The sequence below is a fragment of the Callospermophilus lateralis genome, chromosome 13, assembly GCF_048772815.1.
Source record: "Callospermophilus lateralis isolate mCalLat2 chromosome 13, mCalLat2.hap1, whole genome shotgun sequence".
NCBI lineage: Eukaryota > Metazoa > Chordata > Mammalia > Rodentia > Sciuridae > Callospermophilus > Callospermophilus lateralis.
Genome location: NC_135317.1, coordinates 70,840,767 through 70,859,449, shown reverse-complemented (window position 1 = coordinate 70,859,449; position 18,683 = coordinate 70,840,767). Strand labels below are relative to the sequence as shown.

Here is an 18,683-nt window from a genome sequence, read left to right as displayed (position 1 = left end):
ATTCACCTTAAGTAATAAACTTAATAATATTCACCTAATGTTGCCTATTCCCAATCCACATAAATTTTTTTCCAAAATGTTCCCCAATATGTCTTCTAACATTTTTTCCCCAAAACAAGACCCAATCAAAATTCTTTTATTGCACTTAGTTTTCTGATCTCTTTATTCTCTTTTATTCCAAAGCATAGACGTGGAGATATTTTGAGGACCAGCTTATTAGGGAAATCAGCTACGTGAACTTTTGGCTGCTGGGTAGAAATGCCCATGTCCTCCATTGAGACCCACTGGGCGAGGACACGTTTATTAACATAGGCCCCATGATATGGTTACATAATTTAGTTTGTTGAACTTGTTGGTTATTAGCTTTACTACTTAATTACTTGAGGTTAAGGGCTCTTCTATTATCTTTATACCCACTCCCCATGCAGGATCTAACACACAGGTGGTCAATAAAAGTGAATGGAAAGAAAGGAGGGCGGGAAGGAGGAAGAAAGGGCATAGAGTGTGGAGGGACAAGCGTGAGCAGGCACCTGCTCCCAAGACTCTGCTCTCCTGGGAAGCACCTGCCTTTCTTTGATTTGGTTCCCCTCTGAGACCAAGAACACCTTCTTCCTCCATGATCTCCTTTCCCTTTTCCCCACCTTCCCTCCCTGAGCACTAGTCGAGCTCCTTTGGACTCTAATTTTTATCTTCTGCTCATCCTAGAGACAAGATTGACATTCAACATTATTTTTAAAGTTATCTATACTAGATTAGATTTTCCTACACTCATTTTCCCAGTACCTTGGAAGATAACTCCCACATGATTTCTACAATCAGTAACAAAATTCCTGATCACAAAGCAAATCGTGAGAAATACTCTGTTAAGAGAGATGGCAGGGCATTTGTAGAAGACACGCTCTGCTGAAGGGAGAAGATGCTTTGGTTAGATCCAAAAGCTCAGGGAAGCTGTTCTCCAAATGCAACCAATAAAGTTTGGTTCAGGTTTCAGGGTCGGATGATTGCTTCTATTCTGGATTGACTAGATTAGCTGGAATAGGCCAAAATTTATATAGGAAACTTTCTCCATACCCCATCTCTAATCCATCTCTAAAATTTTGAGTTTAACAAAATTTTGAGTTAAAAACAGATGATGAGTTAAACAAAACTTTTGAGAAATAGAGGGAATGAACTCAAGAATCTCTAGATTATCTGCATGGTGGACTGGCTAACTCATTCCTGTGGAACTCGTTGATATGCTCCTTTGTCACCTCTCCCTGCTGAGGAGTTGGCTTCTATTCAAAACACACAAGGCCATTTAATTATTAATCTGTGCAAAACATTATTAGGGAAGTTAAACTGTTGAGTGTGTATGTATGTGTACACACATGGATACTTTCTTGATTATCTGGCTGTTCTGTTTTGCTGTTTATTTTTCTGGGCCTTTTCCTCTCTTCACTTGTGCCAATACCTATAAGGTGATTATTACCAGTGAATTCCTAAGAGCTTTTTGGTCCCTCTTCCCATCTTCATGGATGTATGTGGAAATTTTTGTCAGCTGTGGAGGACTCATGTACACAAAAGAAGTGACTGACCTTGGCCATGGAGTGGAGCCTGTATCTGTGACCAGGAAAGAGTTCAGTGTTTGTGTTAGCGATGGTTTTATGCCCTGCTGTCAGTAGAAAGTATTTTTATAGGGCTTGCTGATGGCCCAGGGCTCCAGGAACCATCATGATTATTTAGCCAACGATTTTAATGAGTTCATATAAACCCATTCTATTTTTATATTAATAACAGGGAGGGGGAAGTTGAAAGATTAAATATAGAGGAGGATGGGTTTTAGCTTCACTGGTCCATGCCACTGGGAATTCTACAGAATTCCATCCAGCCTGTTGTTATTTCCTTCTTCCTAGGCAGGTTCCCCCAGGTCCCCCCACTTATTCTTCCACCTTTTTTTCTACTACTTTCTTCCTTGTTTATTTATTTATTTTTAATATATATATATTTGTGTGTGTGTGTGTGTGTGTGTGTGTGTGTGTGTGTGTGTGGTGCTGGGGATTGAACCCAGAGCCTTGTGCATGCAAGGCAGGTACTCTACCAACTGAGCTATATCCCCAGCACCCCATCACACACACACTTTTTTTCTTTCCTTCCTAAGTTTGTTTTTCTTTTCTCCTCCCCCCTTTCTTTTAACTGTATCAAATGCTCACTAGGTAGTAGGCACAGTGCTAAGTGCTGAGGATGCAGAGATGAAGAACGCATGGTCTCAGTCCTCCTGGAACTCAATTTAGGGTGGGAAACAGATCATGGCAATACAATGGGGAATGACAGAGGTAAGCCAGAATGCTATGTGAGCTCATTGGAGCTCAATAGCCCCTAACCCATCTTGGCTTGGGAAAGAAGATGGGAAGCTTCCTGGAAGAGATAACTGGGTGATTGACTGGGAGTGGATTTAGGAGAGGAGCAGTGCCAAGCCATTCCTTTGGTTTAAGAGCACTGGTCCAAGGCATTGGGATGAGGATGTTGGGGATGGGGGTCTTCCACGGATGTAGGACAATAAATTTTGATATCCCTAAGTATGGATAGGGTCACAGGGGCAGGGTATAAATGATGTTTCTTGCTATTCTGGAAGAGTGAAAGGGACCCATCCTTGAAACTCTGGGCACATTCTAAAGTGCCTGTTGTCAGAAATGAGAGTCAAAATGAAAGAAAGATCATGGCCTTCAAGGCCTTTGCATGATATGCATCCTTAATCTTGGTCTTCAACTTGACTAGATTGAAGGACACCTAGAAAATTGATAGAGGACCCTTCTGTACATCTGTGAGGGTGCTTCCAAAGAGAGGCATGGGGATTAGCAAACAAGTGAGGAAGATCTGCCCTGAGCATGGGTGGCATCATGCTGCAGACTGGGGTTCACGTGGAAGAAAGGTAAAGCTCACACACGTGCATGCTCAACACTTCTTGAACAGGTACATTTTTTTTTTCTGCCACTGCTGCCTGTGGACAGCACTCCCAATTCTTTAGGCTATGAACACAGATTATATCAGCTGTTCTCAGGGGGCTTTCAGTCCCTTCAGCCTTTCGACTGGGACTGCATGATTGGTCCCTCTGTTACTGAGGCAGCTACTGATTTCCCTGACTCTCCAGCATGCAGATGACCACCGTGGGACTATCCAGCCTCTGACATGTGAGCCAGTCTAATAAAACCTCTTATAATTATATATATATTCTATTGGCTCTGTTCCACTGAAGAACCCTGACTAATGCAACATGTGTGCACTCAAGGATAGAATTAGGTAAAGGGAGGTGGGCAGGGTGTAACCCTCAAAGTATAAGTGGAGATTAGTCTCACCAGGGTGGGGAGATTAGGGTTAAGGAGGTAGAGGAGGACTCCTGACTTCCTAGAAAACAAGGCCTAACTTGTACTTCAGGTTTTATTGGGAGCTCAGGACTCTGGAAGAGTTCTCTGGGCCAATAAGCAAGCAAGTGGCCACAATAGTTCTTGGGCACTCCAAGGACTGGGTGCACCCTGATATTTTTAAAGCAGAAGATCTTTTACACTCAGGAAGGTGAGAGAGAGTCTATTGAGAGAATCTTAATCCCTGCTCCTTGGAGGTATCAGGCTGATAGCAGAAAGAACACATATGTGCTGGGAAGCATAAATATGATTAATGATACCAACTGCAACAATAGCAATAGCCACAGTGTATTCAATGTCTACTTAGTGACAGGGATTTTCATGTATTACTTAATTTAATCCCCACAATGACTCTATAATGATACTTAATGATGAAAGGCACACTAAATCTCTCCACTTCATAGACTAGGAAATCAAAGTTTGGAAAGGTCACAGGTAGGAAGGCATAGAATCACATTTGAAGCAGCTCATTCTAACTCTGGAGCCCCTGATCTCTACTGCTCTCTTTACTGCCAGTAAATATTCTGTGCAGCTTCTCTTTGATCTGGCCATGGGACCGCAGCCCAACAGAAATGGTGATGTCAAGAGGCCCTATAGAGTAATGATTGCATGTCCATAGCATTAATTATAAAGATGCAAAATTAAAATGTTTTTATTTTTATTACATATAATCTTAAAGTATGCTAATAATATTAGTCAAGAACTTAAGAAACAGATTAGAAAACAGGCTCTTTGAAGTCTATTACTTTAGTAGTTGTTATGGACTCTGCCTCCCAAATTTACAAGTTCAAGTCCTAATCCCCACTGCGATGGTATTTGGAGGAAGGACCTTAAGGAGATAATTAGGTTTCTATGAGTCCTGAGGTAGAGCTCCCGTGATAGAATTAGTGCCCATATAAGAGAGGTTTAGACAGACCAGAGCTTGCTTTCTCTCTCTCTCTCTCCATGGGTATACACTGTGGACAGGTCATGGGAAGACTCAACAAGAAAGCAGCCATCTCCAAGCCAAGGAGAGAGTCATTGCCAAGATCTGAATCTGGTGGCACTTGAATCTTGGACTTCCAGGCTCTGGACTGTAAGAAAACAAACATCTGATGTTTACACCTCCCAGACCATGGTATTTTGTTAGGACGGCCTGAGCTAAGATAGTAGTTCATCTCCACAGCTTGGCAAATACTCCCCCGTGCATGCCTATGAAGTAGATTGATAGGGGGTTGTTGGCCATATTTTGAGTACCCCCTCCACCCTCACATTAGATTTGGATGCTCTTTTTCTCACTTGTATTTATGAATAATTTATGCAATAACTTTTTATCACTTTATAGCAAATATGAGTTGCTTTACAATTCTTAAACAGATGAGGACCCCTTCCAGTCCAGTGGCCCCCAGATGAATGAGTAGGGAGGTATACAGATTGTTCTAGCCAGCTTTTTCACTCTGCGACTAAAAGACCTGACCATAACAACTGAAGAGGAGGAAAAGTATATTTGGGGGTTCATGATTTCAGAGGTTCAGTCCATAGGCAGCTAGTCCCTTTCCTTGGGGCTCAAGGTGAAGCAGTACATCAGGGCAGAAGAGTATGGTGGAGGGAAGCAGCTCACATGATGATCAGAAAGCAGAGAGAGACTATTCACCAGATACAAAATATATACCCCAAAGCCATATACCCCCGCAATGCCCACCTCCTCCAGCCACACCCTACCTGCCTTCAGTTAATCCAGATAATCCACCCAGATAATCTTGTCAGGGGATTAATTCGCTGATTGAATTAAGGTTCTTATAACCCAATCATTTCTCCTCTAAACCTTCTTGCCCTGTCTCACACGTAAACTTTGGGGAACACCTCACCTCCAAACCATAACATGGGTGGCCCTCACAACTGACAGGAGAGTAGGAGTTGCACAAACTACTGGACTGTACACTGTCCTTGCTCTGGGAGTCATCCATGACTCTGAGGAAGGCTCCGCTGATCTCTTACACACTGTGGTTTGCCAGGAATTTGCTGTGGGGAGTCTGCTATGTGTTCAGGGACCGGCAGCTGTGGTACCACTGTGGCTGAGGAGAAAGATGACCTGTAAACACAGATACGTGGAAAGCCGTGGCATGGGAGTGGACACCAGTGCACCTCAGACTTCTTTAGCAGTCAAAGGCCTCCTCCACAGTGGGGCTACCCAACTTCTCACCCTAGGGGAGGTTCATCAGGTCCTCAAGGAGGAGAAATCTGAGAAGGTCATTGAGCCTAGTGCTTCAGTCCTTTAGGTTCATACTTAACCTGGACACTTTGTTCAAAAGGAGAGCCTGCACTGTAACAAGCTCCCGGTGCTGCTGGGCTGGGGCCACACTGGATACGGAGGATTTGTTCTACCCCTTGGAGTCAAGGTAGGCTATATTTCAATAATCATCTTAGTCGAATAAGATGGTAGTTCAAAAAAAGATATTTATCTGGTTTAGCAGTTTTCTTACCTTTTAGAACATCTTTCTTAGCAACCCCAAATCACTTTAGCTTCGAGGCAGTTCTGTTCTTCGTTGAGAAGGAGATGCAAAGTAGTCCCCTCCCATCTCATAATCCTTGGTTATTTAAAGACTACTAAGTCAGATCTATTTTTAAAAGCATGCTTCTCTCTGTTCTTATGCCTGCTTTATGCAGTTTGGTCAGGAGGAATGAAATTATGGGGGAACTTTAGGCTGAGGAATTGGTGTTTGGAGCATGCGTGCGTCTGCTCATTCTGTCAGAACCTCCTCATACATTCAAATACGATCCACTCTCTGTCCTCTATTTTTAAATTATTATTATTATTGTGCCAAGGATTGAAACCAGGGGTGCTTAACCACTGACCCACATCCCCAGCCCATTTTTAAATTTTTTTTTTTCAATTTTGAGACAGGGCATTGTAAGTTGCTGAGGCTGGCTTTGAACTTGGGATACTCCTGCCTTAGCCTCCCAAGCTCCTGGGATTACAGGTGTACACCTCCATTCCCAGCCCATTTTTCTATATCATTTATTTATTTATTTATTTATTTATTTATTTATTTATTTATTTATTTGTATTGGTACCAGGGATTGAACTCAGGGACACTTGACCATGAGTCCCATCCCCAGCCCTATTTTGTGTTTTATTTAGAGATAGGGTCTCACTGAGTTGCTTAATGCCTCACTGTGGCTGAGGGTGGTTTTGAACTCGCAATCTTCCTGTCTCATCCTCCATTCTTTATTTCAAAGGGAGGGCAGAAATGATCAAAGTCAAAATCTGAAGAGAGGATGAAACTCTCCATTGAACTTTTAGCCTCACCACTTCACTTATCTGAACTTTGTCAGGATAGTTCACAAGCACAGCAACCTGCTTTGGATTTTCTCTTTTCTCCCTGGCTCTACATCGCTACCAGTTGAAAGACTTAGGAGCAACTTTTCAGCCATCTAGCATGACCAGGCAAAGGAGCCTGAAAAACCCACAATAAGAAAGAGAGCCAGCAGGTTGTGTTTTAAGTACCCAAGAGTCTGTGATAGGTGCCAAGCCACTTCCCTCTCTGTCTTGTCCCCTGAACTCTGCTTCTTTCTACCCCAGCTCTTTGTGCCATTGTGTGACTTTAACCCAATGTGTAGATTCTGTCTCTGGAGCATTTATTCTTCTAAACCTTTTTCTCTGAGGATGGGATGGGATGTGCCCCTTGGTAAAGAGGCTAACTAGTCACCTGGTGATGGGTTCTTTTACGCACCTACCTGGAGAGACACAGTGGGGCAGATGGAAACATTGCCTGCCGCTGTGACATCCTGGGGGAGGGATGAACTCCTTCAGGAGAATGGGAGGAAAGAGGAGGAGGTCCCCAGGAGAGCCTATGTAGCCTCTAGATTTCCAAAGGGCAGGGATATCCAGAAGTCTGCTGTTACCCTGACCCCACCCTCAGCTTCAGGTAAAATGAGAACTGGGATGTAGCTCATTGGTAGAGCGCTTACTTAGTATGTGTGAGGCACTGGATTCAATTTTCAGCACTGCATATAAATAAGATAAAGATCTGTCAACAACTAAAAAAAAATATTACTTTAAAAAAGAAGGTAAAATGACACAGCCTGAGCAGGGGACACACCAGGGACTGCTGGTTACCCTGACAGCCTATGTGGAGGTGCTCTGCATGGGGAGTATGACTCACCAGTCTTGGTCATGACTCTGGACCCAGGATTCACAAGTGTTCCAAAATTAGCAACCAGTACGTACACCCACAGAGTAGTTAGACACTTCCCATTCAAAATGCTCAATGGGATAAATACACAAGAAAGGGAAGGCTGAAACAGCTGTCGATTACCATAGCTCTTCTACTTAGCCTGCAGAATATAGTCCTCTCTGCTTCCCTGTTTACATTTTCCTTTCTGAGGAGCATATTCCTCTTTGCTGCACCATTTAGAACCTGTCCATTCATCCATTTAACATTTTGTTGTTGTTTTTTGTTGTGGTTGCTTTGCAGTGCTGGGGTTGGAACCTGGAGCCTCACACACGCTAGGCAAGCACTCTACCACTGAGCCACATGCCCGGCTAAGAATTCATGTTGAACATCTTCCTGGGTCTAGCCTGTTCAAGGTGCATGGGAGATGTCAGTAATGAGGCAGTCTTTCAGTTCACCAGTCAATGGCAGTGACTTAACCTCTTACGCTGTGATTTTCTCATCTGTAAAATGGCGGTGACATACTGATTCATTGGCTAATGCACCTGGAGCACTCACCAGAGTATCTGACACTTAGTAGACATTGAATTAGTACCTGCTGTTAACTTCTGTTGAGAAACTACTGATGTGCAACTAAGATTATTGGTGTCCTGTTTTGCCTACTGGTGCCATAGACAAATCGTTATCTTGGGAGCTTCTGGCATCAGCAGTGCCACAACTGGGAAGGCAGCCACCGCGGGGATGGGACTGGAGATGCTGAGCTCAGCATATGGCTCTATTCTATTGGTCAGACCTCATTCAGTCAATCTGCAAGGAGCGAGATAATCAATTAGTGCCTGGAAAAGATGATAAAGATCGATATAAAATACAATTTAATTTTATAGTCATCATTCATTTCCTCTTTATTGTGGGGAGCCACCCAGACACCTGTACAATGAAAATAAAGCCTGGGAATGCCAAGGTGTGTCTGTGGTTGTAGTCTCACGGGTAGCAGGGGAAAGGTCAGATTGCAAAACCTGTGCCACCTGCCTTCAATGGAAAAACCATGCTGCCTTCCAGGCCTGCAGGTTCTCTGGGCCCCAGTTCCTTCCTGGGGCCTTTTCCTTGGTGAGGTTTCTGGACCCCTGAAGGCACTGATAGTTTCTGCTTTGCAAGTTCATACAGGTGTTCCAGATTGTTGACAGTCCCAGTGGTATTGTTATCTTCATGTGAGTTCCTGAATACATCCTATTTATTTCTGTATTCCTGGTGATCCTTCCAAGAGTATCTTTGGGTTTGGAAAAGGCGGGATAGACCCTCTGATCCTCCCATAAGGACCTGGGCTGCTGGTGGTGGTAGTAGGGGATTGGCCAACAAAGTCATTTGTAAAAAGCTACCTCCAGATGCCTAAAATAACTCTGCCACTAGCTGGTCATTCAGTCCCACTAAAGAGCAAACCTACTTCAGGCATGGAGAAAATGACTAAACATCCAAAGAGTAGTAACTTTTGCTTGAAGTAGATTTTTTAAAATATTATTTTTAGTTGTCAATGGACTTTTTATTTATTTATATGTGTTGCTGAGAATTGAACCCAGTGCCTCACACATGCTAGGCAAGTGCTCTATCTCTGAACCCCAACCCCAGCCCTTGAAGTAGATTTAAAACAGACAGAGGCAGTGGGTCCTCTCTGAGGCTCCTTGCAGGTCTGTGACTCTAGGATTGCAACTACCTGGAGCTACAGATAACTTGAAGCTGGGCTGAAAAACCTTAGGGGAAGAGGAGACAAGAAGATAAAAAAAAAAATGAGATGGTGCCAGGTGCAGTGGCGCATGTCTGTAATCCCTGTGGCTTGGGAGGCTGAGGCAGGAGGATGGCGAGTTCAAAGCCAGCTTCAGCAAAAGCAAGGTGCTAAGCAACTCAGTGAGACCCTGTCTCTAAATAAAATACAAAATAGGGTTGGGGATGTGGCTCAGTGGTCGAATGCCCCTGAGTTCAATCCTGGTACACCCTCTCCCAAATGAGATGGTTTAGGAAGTGAATGGGAGGGTGAGAAGAGCTTTGAGATTTTTCCAATTGAGACTTGGCTGCATTAAGAGCCTTTTTTTTTTTTTTTTTTTCTCCCGGCATTGCAAGGTTCACCTGTCTAAAAGGCATTTAGAAATTTGCCACTAACAGACTTAAATCAATTTACCAATCTGGCTAATTGGTGTGGTTTGAAAGTAGCTACAGGACAGATAAACAGAAGTTTGGGTCTAGAGCCTCCACCCTTTGCTGGGCCTGAGTTCTACCTCCAGCAGACTCGATTTACACATTCCCAACTTTTGTAATCTTGCAGTCACCTCCTTTGCAAACTCACTGAGCATTTTCCTGTCATTTTGCAAGGTTTTCTTCCTGTGCCATGGTGTGGTGGAGCCAGACAAAGTTGGCACGATATTTGCCACTTGTTAATTATGTGACTTGAACATATTTAACCTGTCAAAGCTTCAATTTTCTCATCCATAGAATGGAACCACATTAGCCTCACTAGTAGTGGTACCATAAGAATTAAATGTCTATATGCATACATGATCCTAGTTAAACTTGAACTGTAAAGCTTTTGAATAGGGATTATGTGCACATCCAGGTATGTCATTTAGTAGCTGTAAGGCCTTGAACGAGTTATTGTGCTTCAGTTTTATCATCTGTAAAACGAAGTGAATTTACTATCTAACTTCAATTTATTTATTTATCTATTTTGGTGCTAGGGATCAAACCCAGGATCTTCTGCATGCTGGGTAAGCACTGTACCACTGAACTACATTCCCAGTCCAATTCAATGGTTTTTGATAATGATTAAATGAGTTAGTGTGTTTAAGATGCTTGGCATAGCAGTAATCAGGTGGTGTGTGCTATGTCTTAGCTGTTAATATGATTATGCAACACACCCAGTAGAGTATCCAGCACTAAGTAATGTTAAAAGCAAATTGAATCTCTTCCCACTGAAACCTTGAATTCTAAACTTGTTGTGGGTGCTGTGGAGCTCCTTTCGTTCTAGCTGTCCTGTTTAGAAAACTTCTCTCCAGCTAACATGAAACTGGAGTGATGGTAGTTGCTGGGCAATCAAGCCCATGTTTGGTGGCACAGGTAGGTCAGCAGGTGTGTCCAGAGGAGGTGGAAAAGGTGGAAAGGACCATCAATATTCACTGACTTCATTCCATATTGTCCTGGGGTTCTAGGCTCAGGAATACATCAAAGAGGGAAGACACAGTGGGTGACTTGGGGGTTCCACTTAGGAATCAGGCAAGCATCCTGCCTTTCTGGAAGGAGGTGTCCCCAAAACAGATTTAGCTCTACATTTTGTCAGCTCTGGCACATGCCAATGGAGGTTCTGGGCTAGCTTCAACGGGATGTTTTTGTAAGCCTGCAAAGCAAAGTAGGCGACAACAACTTCCAGTTGCAAGGCTTTGGCTCAGCATACAGCACAAGGTTTCTGCTTGCTGTGAGGGCTGCTGGTGCTTTGCCCTCCAGGGAGCACTGATTCTGGAAGGCTGCCCTGGGGGGGAGGGGAGCTAGGCTGCTGGCCCAGTTGCCCGCTACACTGGTCCAAACCGGCTGTGCTGGGTCTGCAAGGAGAAGGCATTCCGACTAGTCAGCAGAATCCGTCACAGATTGAGCACTGCCCTGTGCAAGGCACAGTGGAGGGCACAGTAGACATGGCCATGAACTCAAGGAGTTCACCAATCTGCTGAAGGAATCAGGAGCACTTACAGAGTAAACTAATACTAGGATATCTGAAGTCATTAGTTTGTCCTTGTGGATATCAGTGACCTGTGAGACCCTTTAAACTCCTGAGATTCTAGGTACAACCCAGCTTGCTGGCAGAGGCATGATAATATTAACTGTATATGCCAGGCATTCTTCTAAAGGATTATATATATATATATATTAACATATATATTTATATTTATATGTGTATATTTCTCCCTATTTATTTGCCACAGTGATCTTTTGTAGTAGGTTTCAATATTCTCATTTTCAGATGGAGAAACATGGAACAGGAAGGTGATGGCATGAGCCAAAGATCATACAGGTAAGAAATGATGGAGTCGGGCTCCATATTCTCAGGTTCCAGAAGGTCACACCTTTATCTTCCTGGTTCAGTCACCTGGAGTCAGGGAAGGTGGCTCTGGGAACCACACTGGCAGACATTTCTTCTTCTCGGATTGTGAGGGGCTCACTGGTGGCTTCAGTTGATGGGGTTCAACCCTTGAATCCAGCACCATGCCTGCTCCTGTCCTTGCTACTGAGGCTACTCATAGTTGCATTTAATGCCCTGAGGGAGAATTTGTTCAGCTTGCCCAGTGTCCAGCCAGAATATGAAAATGTCTTAGGGAATAGGTCTCCTGCCAGACGCCTCAGAGGCTTTTGGTCTGCTTCCAGATAGCTGCCATTACCGGAGAAGTAGATGCCAGTGCAATCAGTTGTGACTGGAATGGTAGAGGGTGCATGGCAGAGAGAAATCAAGTCATTCGCTGCAACCTGAGAGAGCTTGCACAACACAGGAATCCACAAAGAAGGGGTGTGATACCTCTGTCTCCCTAATCATGCTGAGTTGCTGCTTGCTGCTCACTCAGAAGCCTGAAAAAACATACATGTTTGCATAAGGTATGTTTATAATATTGGTAATACTACCGAAAAATAAATCTATCCAACTATCCAGCCATAAGAGATTGTTTAAATACATTCAGGTCCCCCCAAACACCAGATTACCATATAGCATTTGAGGTCAATGCTATGTAAGTATATGTTTTAACATTAAAAAAATGTTTTTTTTCAATTTGTTGTTAAATGTCAAGATCAACTTGAAAAACAGAATGGATAGTCCGAAACTATTTTCATAAAGAAAAAATGTATTTGCATATTGTTTTAGGCTATTTTGTTGTTGTTGCTATAACTGAATACCACAGGCCTGGTGATTTATAAAGAATGGAAGTATATTCACCTTATGTTTCTGGAAGTCCAACAGCATGGTGCCAACCTCAGCTTGGCATCTGGTGAGGGCCTTCCTGCTGGATCATGACATGGTAGAGGGTATCACATGGTGAGAAACAGGAATCATGCTAGCTCCACTTTCTCTTCTTATAAAGAGGGGGCCCCATCCCCATGACCTCGTCTAATCCTAATTCCCTCCCAATGGCCCCACCTCCAAATATAATTACTATATGATTTTGGGGATTAAGTTCCTAATACATAAAATTTGGGTGATACCCTCCAGAACATGCTTATAGAAAGTATTTTAATTTATATACATAAACATTAATAGATATTATCTCTGAAGGATTACAGGTTAGATTAAGTTCTTTTGTTTATTTGTATTTGCATTTTTTATACAATAAACCTGTTAGTTTTTAAAAACCTAATGGTATATTAGAAATAACCTGAGTTTTCTAAAAAAAAAATCATATCACCTTAAATATTTTTTAAAAATTGATTTGTTGTTGTCCTTTTCTTTCTTATCCTATTTTTGGTGGTAAGCAAATACTGGTCATTGTAGAGAAAAATTCTGGGCCCATGGTTGACTTAATAGTTAGAATATGAGAGCTGGAAGGGGCTTCAGAGATCATCAGGCCCAATTCCTTATTTAGCAGATGAGAAGCTAGATCCAGGGTCTTAGCTTGTTCCTGTAAATTGTGGGTGACAAAACCTGGGCTGGAATCTAGGTGCTAAGATTCCCAGTGCAGGACATTTTTACACCATCATGCCAGGCCGTTACATTTGCCTCGGTGACGCACAGAGAGTATTGGGGTCACTCTGCAGGGAGGTGTCAACTCCAAGCACAGGAAAGACAGTGATGCTGAAGATGGTCAGTCAGTTCTGCAGCTCTCCTCAGTGGCCAACTGCAGATTCCACAGTGGGAGTTAAGACAATGTCACCGGCCATGGGAAGGTAATTATGGTAGCCTTTTCTGGAGATGGGCTATCTGGAAAGCTTATAGGTGAGTCACTTGAAGGCAGAGGGCAGGCCCCAGGCTTCCCTCCCAGTTTCCTCCTCTTTTTCAATTATTGGGTCATAAATGCTACTTGAGATATTTTCATTCTCTCTTAACACTTATCTTTCTGAAAAGTAGAGCAGTGTGCCCTTAACCCTTGTGAAACCAACTTCAGATGTTGCAATGAAACTATTGCTTTGACAACTTCTCTGCAGAATTCTTGGCACTTGCACTATTATGTTAAGACTTTTGGTCACACACATCAGAACTCCCACATGAACCAATTCGGGCAAAAGAGGGAAAGTACTAGCTCATGAAATCCATGTAAAAGTTGACTCTCCAAACTGAGCAAAGGCTAGGGGGACATGGATCCAAGCCTTGGGAACCACAGGAACCAGACTTCAGGGCACCAAACCTTTGTCTCTGTCTCTCGTCTCTTTTCCTCACTCACGGTGGCTTCCTTCTCTTTCACTGCAGAGAGGCTGTCTCCACTTCCATGCCTGTATTTCCATCTGTCTCCATCACCAGAAATGAACTTAGCCAACAATTTCTCATCTGCTCCAAGTTAAGACAGCCCTCAAAAGGGCCAGTGTGGACCAGCTGGGACCAGAGTGCTGGGTCATATAAGATGAAAATCCAACATGAACACATTGTTTGCTCCAGGGAACGAATGAAGGCCCCAGAAGACGGACAGGTCTAGGGCTAAGACATGGATATCCTCTCCCCCTCTCTGTTCTTAGAGATAAATAAGTTTGATGAGAAGAAACTGAACAAATAAATGGCAAGTGAGAATCCTCAAGAAGTCAAATAAAAATACTGGCCAAGAACAGCCTTCTTTTTCTTCTTCTTGTTTTTAAAAACAATGTTTTTTTGCATCCGTGAGGGGGAAAAAAAACCTGCAGTGAATCTCTGCTTGACTTGCCTCCCAAAGATCACACCTGGGTATTTTAGGACCTAAGTCAAGTTTGAAGAACTGTGCTCTCTCTTCCCAGCCCTCTCTTTAGAGAACTAAACCATGGGGGTAACAATCCTGTAATTTTAACTGTATTTATAAATCCCTGATTCTTTATGTAGTGTTTTTTTTTCCCTACACTGCACTTAGTCTGAATGTTGCTATTTTCACAGAGGAAATCAGTGGAAAGAGACTATAATTATAGGTCAAACACCAGCTTCGGAAGCAGTGAAGGCAGCAGAGAGCTGAGGACTCCCTACGCTCTTCCGGTGACACCCTGGACATCTCTTCCTTCTGTCCCCAAGCCTGGGCCAGCACTTCACCTCTTTATCCCTATATCTTTGCCCCCTTTTGTTGGTCAGCCTCACATATCATAAGACAAAAAGGGAAGGTTGGAATTGAAAGGTAACAAATTAAATCTGCATGATGCTTGGGCAGGCCTGCTTCTTGGAGATGATTCAAACGGGAAAGAAAAGAAAAAAAATAAAAAAAAAAAACACAACATTTCAGGTCATTGGCCTTTTTAAACAGACCGCCGGCAATATTTACTCCTCCTGAAATAGCACAGTCACATGAAATAAAACCGTGTTCCATAAAGCCTGCAAAACAAAAGGACAATTTACAGGCTGGCACACTAACTGAGAGCCCTCTGTTTGCTGGCTGGGTCATACCCTCTACTTTCTGGTTGTCCTGGCCACCTTCTGCCCCAAGGCCTGCAGGAGACCTGGGGTGGGGGGAGTCAAGATCGGGTTGCCTTGGAGACCCTCCTCAACTTTTTCTCTCTGAAATAATTGGGGCAGGTATACCGAGAGTTGAGAGCAGGGTGAGAATGTGTTGAGTGTGGCGTCTGCCATCAAACCAGTGCCTGAGGAGTCCATGTCATAGATGTCACAGGAGCAGCTGTCAGTGGTGCCCATCATCTCCCGCACTGTCACCTCTTGTTTCCTCTCTCCTTCATCTCCACTTCTTTATCAGTTTACTCCACATCTTTTTCTGTCTCTTTCTTACACGGACTCTCCCTTCCTCTCTCCCCCACACACATTTTCTTCCATTTCTGGCTTCTCCAACTCACCCTTTCTTATATTCCCCTTTGCCTTCTCTCTTCACTTCTGTTCTGTTGGAGTCCCTTTAATGATTAGCCCAGCTGTCGCCTGGAAGGTCTAATGTCATGGCTAATGGTGGGGTTAATGCATGTACCATCTCTGGTCAGGCCTGGGATCACAGTCAATTCCCACTGAGACTCAGCTTTCACTGAGGATCCAAGGGTACTTTCTCAGCCTCACTCTTCCAGGATTTTCTTCTTTGTTGCCCAAGACCCCCTTTAAAAAGTCAAAAGCCATTTAAAGTCTATATTATATTTGTGAGCAACCTGTGCTTCTCAAGACCTTTCACATTCATGATTTCATCTTTCCATCACCTTGAGAAGTGGGCAGAGCTGGTGAGGAAACAGAAAAACAGAGACTCAGTAGCATGCCCAATCAGAGCACCATGGAAAAGAAGAAAATGAGACTCATTCCAGACACCTAAGAGGAATCTCTAGCACATAGTACATTAGCCCGAATTCCTGGCTTATCAAACACTGAACTCTTCCTTGACAATCAGGTTTTTCACCTATAACTTCTCATAAGCAGGTTTTTCCCAGCCTCTAAGTTACCTTCTTTTACATCAACAGTGTAACAGGTACTGGCTTCACTTTCTTTTGCACATGCCGAAGTGTACAGTAAGTGGAAAAGAGTGAGTCAGGGATGTATACAATGTATTCCATTTTTTCAAATGATTGAAATTTATGACCATAAAGAAAATTACTTTTTGGCCTCTGGTGAGGTCTGTCTTTCTATCCATTAGTCAGTCAACATATACCAAGTGTTGGCACTGTGCTAGATGAGGTTGGAGGTTCTAATGATATGTTTGTGAGAAAAAGGGGACCTCACAAAGGAATGAAGCAGAAATGTATGCTTTTACTGCTAACAGTGGCACCAGTATCTCCACATCAAAGGTTGCTCTCAGCCTGCCAGGACCCCTTTTGCCTGGTGCCACAGAAAACTGAAGGGCCTGTACTTTACCTGCCCAGAGAACAGCTCTTAACCAATGACTGACAGATGCAGAGGATAAACACCATACCTTGAGGTCTGTCACTACTCTGTGGGATTGAGCTCAAGTTACCCTTTGTGGACTTCACATCCTTGTTGATTTCACATGTTCCCTGTCCCACTTTCTCACTCTCTTACTGGTTTTCCTTTTTAAAAAAATCAATTTCACACCAGTTCTTGTCTTAGGATGTGTTTGGGGAAACCCAGATGAAGATAAAAGTTTTGTTCAGTTTTGGGCTTCCTCCCAGCGCACGTTTCTAGAATCAGGATGAGAAAGATGGGGAAATGGAAAACCAGGTCTGCCTTCAGAACCAGTGTAACCAAAAGCTAGGAGTACAGACGATCTACAGGCTAGGAACAAAAGCAGCGCTCAGCTAGGGAGAGAGACAATGTCCCTGTCTGGACAGACACTATCTCCATTGCAGGGAAGAGAGAAACTGATGGATTTCCAGTTCGTTGAAAACCAGAAGACAGAATTGACAGAGGTAGCAGCTGTGAGGTTCTTCCTCCAAGTGGCTTCTGGGGAGCAGATAGATATCTATGGTAGACTCAAGTCTTAGCACTTGGAAGCCATCACCTGGGATGTCCAGAAATAACTGGGAAAATAAAGAAAGCACCAAAAACATGCTGCAACATGGATGCACCTTGACAACATGATGTTAAGAAAAGACACAAAAGGCCTCAGGTCATATGGCTCCATCTATATGGAATACCCAACAGACCATCCATACAGTCAGGAAGCAGATTGGTGGCTGTCAGGGGCTGGGAGGAGGTGGGTACAGGAAATCACTGTATGGGTGTTGGGTTTCTTTTTCAGTCATAAAAATGTTCTGGAACTCGATAGTGGTGATGGTTATATAACCTTATGAATATACTAAAAGGCACTGAATTTACACTTTAGAAGGGTAAATTTTGTGATACCTACCTATTTTTCAATTAAAAAAGAAAGAACTAGGAAATTGGGAGGTGTTGGAAGAAGGGCTGAGGCCTTGATTTGATAGGGAGGCTGTAAGGTAGTAAAATTTTGGTTATTATTTTTTTTAAAGCAGCACTAGTTCTTTTTTTTTCTTTCTTTGTTTCAAAAATATTTTTAGTAATCAATGGACCTTTATTTTATTTATTTATATGCAGTGCTGAGGATGGAACCCAGTGCCTCACACATGCTAGGCAAATGTTCTACCACTGAGTTACAACCTCAGCCCCCAAATTTTCATTATTAATGTTACAACTGCTCCTTCCCTAGTTGCCAAAATGGTCCCTCATTAAGCTGGTGTTGACTGAGACCACCAATGATGCATGAAGTGTACTCTACGTAACTCAGTGTTAAGTTGTACAGCACACATTCTTGGTCCTGAAGGAGATGCGGTTGTATAGGTCATATACTATACAGCCCCTGTGTACAGGTTTTGTTTGTGGTGGCCCTGGTTTTATATTTTTCAAACTTCTTCAACATTTTAGGATCTATACTGCTCAAAACAGAACAATGGAAAATTTCTTTTAATTGTTTCCACATGCGCCCATCTAGTATCCTTAACTACAATGTAAACTTTTTGAGAGGAGAGATCAGGTCCTTTTAGGCAAAGGAATTCCCGCTTCCTTCCCTGGCCTAAGCTGGGCACCTTTGGTGCTCCCTGACACGGTGATCTCCCCAACCTGAATGTAGACCACGTACTGACTGGCACCAGAGCACCAACGCGTCCCCTTTGAGGGTCTTTACCCTGGACAAGGCTCTGTTCTATTTGCTTTGAATCTCCCCAGATTTCTTCTCCAAAGTTCAGGGTTGCTTCATGAGTCCAGAAATTGGCCTCATTTCTGTCCTGGTACTTCTTGACATCATCTGATTCCTGTAACAAGAAAGCAGATTTCATTTCTGGAAGTCATTGTGACACCTGATTTTTCTTGGTGACATCACACTTCGCCAAGGAGCGGACTGCTTATATAACACGGTTGATATTAAACTCCAGCAAAACTGAGGCCTAAACACTAAGGCCAGTTCAAAAGTCGCTGCAAGTTTTCTTGTTCACTGGAAGAAAGAAAAGCTTCCAATGAAAATGTGGGATTTAGCTCCCTCCATCCAGTTCCTCCTGCATTTCCTGAATTTGGGGACCTAAAAGCAAATCATTTTCTGAAACTAGTTAGTTC

The 18,683-nt window shown here is 43.2% G+C and overlaps 1 long non-coding RNA gene across 1 annotated transcript; it reads left to right on the top strand.

Annotated features, from left to right (window-relative positions):
- The first annotated feature begins 5,591 nt into the window (after positions 1–5,591).
- On the top strand, positions 5,592–14,909 carry LOC143379263 (uncharacterized). Its single transcript, XR_013088450.1, has 3 exons — positions 5,592–5,776; positions 11,550–11,600; positions 13,977–14,909. It is a non-coding gene; the product is annotated as an uncharacterized LOC143379263 (long non-coding RNA).
- Positions 14,910–18,683: the final 3,774 nt, after the last annotated feature.